This window comes from Mustela lutreola, chromosome 14 (genome assembly GCF_030435805.1).
Source record: "Mustela lutreola isolate mMusLut2 chromosome 14, mMusLut2.pri, whole genome shotgun sequence".
NCBI lineage: Eukaryota > Metazoa > Chordata > Mammalia > Carnivora > Mustelidae > Mustela > Mustela lutreola.
In genome coordinates this window covers 58,802,099-58,805,555 of record NC_081303.1, presented here as the reverse complement: position 1 = coordinate 58,805,555, position 3,457 = coordinate 58,802,099, and the positions used below count along the sequence as shown (strand labels likewise).

At 35.6% G+C, this 3,457-nt stretch overlaps 1 pseudogene; it reads right to left on the bottom strand.

Annotated features, from left to right (window-relative positions):
• Positions 1 to 2,778: 2,778 nt before the first annotated feature.
• On the bottom strand, positions 2,779 to 3,139 carry LOC131814691 (cytochrome b-c1 complex subunit 7-like; annotated as a pseudogene).
• Positions 3,140 to 3,457: the final 318 nt, after the last annotated feature.

Sequence of the window (3,457 nt, the reverse complement as noted above, 5' to 3'; positions counted from 1 at the left end):
TTTGGGGAAAATTATTTAAAAAAAAATAGTTGAGTTTTTAAAATGTGAACTCCTTTGGACTTGTATAGTCTATGGGTTTTAATAAATTTTGAGTTAAGTATTGTAAAGATGTACAGATGTACCTGTTTGCAAGGTAGAAAAAAACATATTTCATAGAAATTATGCAGTTAATTACTAATGATAAAACATTCACCTAGGAGAAAGTATGTAAAGGAAATCTGCTACCCCAGATTAGAAATTTCACCCACCCAATTTATGATTAGCTGTGGTTATATAATGACTCTTTTGGCCCTGATTGATCTAGCTCTGGTATGTCATCATTAGACTATGCATTCTAGAGGCTCTATTAGCTTGGATTTCTCCAAAAAACCTTAGTCTCAGAAATGAGCCATACATGTGATTTCTGGAAACAAGAGCAAACAGATGGAAAGATAAAAGGTGGATGAAAATAAGAACAACCACACTTTTCATCACTACTTGCAATTGGATCTCAAGTCAGGGACTCAATGAGAAGCCATGATGAATGTGTTTTGATTTTTATTTTTAAGAAACAGAAAATGTATGTTCACTAGCTCCCAACCATTATTTTACAAAGTTTACTCCACAGGATGTTAATTACTTCATATTTCCAAATGTATACATTTTTCAGAACATCAGAATATGTATGTTCTACATCATTTCATATGCTGGTGAAAGACAAGTTTTAGGGAAGAAAGAAGGAATATATGCTTAAGCACAGACAAGGGGAGATATTGTCAGCATACATGCATTTACCATAGTAACAGGTAAACCACTGACTTTAAAAGGAGAGTTGAAGCACAAGGGTCATTCAATACTATTTCAGCTACCATAAAAAGACTTAGACCTAAGATACAGAGAAAAAAAAAATGTGTTTTCTAGAATAACCCCAGATGGTGATCAACACTTGAAAGTATTTAATAAAATTTACACTGACTCTTTCTGATCATATTATGAAAATATTTGGAAGAGAAATACTGAAGGTCTTAAAATTTTATTATTTATTAAAAGGACAAAAAAAGTATTGTCTTAACAAATGAGTGTTTTTAACTCTATTGTTAGCACAAAATTTTCTCTCAGACTACAAAATCACAAACACTGATGTCAAGAGTTTCACATGCAACAAATAATTACTTATACTTAGTGATTTATTCTGCCACTGGATCCCAGGATGTTGTGACGAAAAAGGGGAAAGACATATACCATCGTGCCTGGGTGGAAACAAATATTTACCCGAGCCATTTGGGTTGCATTTTCTATGTTACAGACAGGACCTTGTACCAACCCTCTCAGTAGCAAATGAAGAAAATACACCTGAAAGAAAATAAGACAAATATAACAATTACTGAATAAATAAGTAGATAATAAAATACCAATCTCATTATTATATTCTAAACATCACAATGATGTCTTACATTGAACAGGAAATGCCTTTTGTTTTGTTCTAAAACAATTCACGTTATATAATAAAGGGTTTTTTGTTTGTTTGTTTTTTGTTTGTTTGTTTGTTTTTGCTTTAGGGACAGATTATTCCATTGTGAGCTGTAGTATTTCAAAAGATAAAAAGTAGAAAATCTTTAAAGAAACTAGATTTAAATGTATATGACACCATAGCAGAATTCCATGCTATAAAACACACAGAATAAAGGGGTGAAATTGCTGCTTGCAGGAGTAAAATAGTAACATTTTATGAGTTGGGGAAGTTTTATGATACTGCCTAATGATTTTCTTTGTTTGGCCAGTGTACAAACACTTCCGTATCCATAGTTTGCCACGTCTAAATTGCTAGTCTCCTCGTATGCATGGCTTTCCTCCAGTTATTTTATGAACCTAGAGCTTATTAGATTTCACTGTTGAAAAATGCAGTTTCCTCAGATTTAAGGTGGGCTGCATCACCTCCGTGTGGATCATTTCTTTCACACTGTGCGTGTATTTAATGACTGTGTCTATACATCACGAAGTGGTAACTTGGCAACCACGTATTTGGTCTATTTTATTTATGATTCAAGAATGGAACTCGAATGTCTAACTCAACCACAACCAAAGTTACTTAAAGATAAGAAAACTGAGAGCCAGGGAATTTAAAGTTTCTCCAAGGTCTCCTTGCTCTCTACTAAATGTAGTTTGCTTTACTCCAAGATACAGTGGGTCAATTCACAGAACTAATACATGTGAGGCTCCAAATCATCTACATGACCACATTAAACAACAACAAAAAAATGTTAAAAATATAGTAAGTTCATCTTTTAAAATCCCTCAGTGAATTGAGATGAGAAGAAAATATAGAACCAATTATTTCAAAAATCTTCATTGTTAGATATAAAAACAAAGCCTTAAGGGCTTGAAGCACGGGATCCAGGATCACATGGATGATAGAAATTATAGAATTATAAACTAAATATGTTCACATAAATTTGTTGTTCTTTGTATCATGCCATAACAGGAATCTTTATTTTTTAAATGCTTTTATTGATTTATCTGAGAGAGAGAGAGAGAGGAAAAGGGAGCATGAGCAGGGGAGGGGCAGAGGGAAAAACAGACTCCCTACTCAGCAGAGACACCTGAATGGGGCCCTCAATCCCAGGACCCTGGAATCATGACCTGAGCCAAAGGGAAACGCTTAACCAACTGAGACACCTGGGTGCTCCTAACAGGAGTCTTTAATTCAGTACCCTGAATTTCTCAATTTTTCTTTTTCTTTTTTTTTTTTTTTGTAATCAAAATAGATATTTATTTAAAGCAATACATTTGCAGCTCAGATAGTTCTAAATTGTACATTTCAGCTTTATTCAACTTCTTAAAAATACTTGAGGGCAGATGCAATGACAGTTTTCAACTCCATGATTACTTCTTTGCCCATTCTTCTCTCTCTTTCCTTTCCCGAATAACTTCTTTCAGATACGGTTCAAGGTAGAATTTATCCTCCTCGTATTTTGTCCATTGCTCTTTAGGCAAGATCTGATGCCTCATGGTCAGGTCCAGTGCCCTCTTAATGCAAACATCCTGTCATTATAAAGGTTCTCAGGTAGCCTTCTTATGGCTTCTTTCACATCATCATTCTCATGTATTGTATCATCTCGCATTAACCCCAGTTTATTAAACCCTGCCGCATTGTAGTACCATTTTCTTTTTTTTTTTAATATTTTATTTGTTTATTTTACAGAGAGCTAGAGAGAGAGCACAAGTAAGTAGAGCGGCAGGGAGAGGGGGAGAGAAAGAAGCAGGCTCTCTGCTGAGTAGGGAGCCTGATGCGGGGCTCGATCCCAGGACTCTGGAATCATGACCCGAGCCGAAGGCAGCTGCTTAACCAACTGAGCCACCAGGGCGCCCTTGTAGTACCATTTTCGAATACCTTCCAGCCACTGGCTTGATGCTGCAATGGCAGACCTGCTCGCCATTTTGACCTGAGACTGCTGCTCTGCCTGCTGGGTAAGTTCAA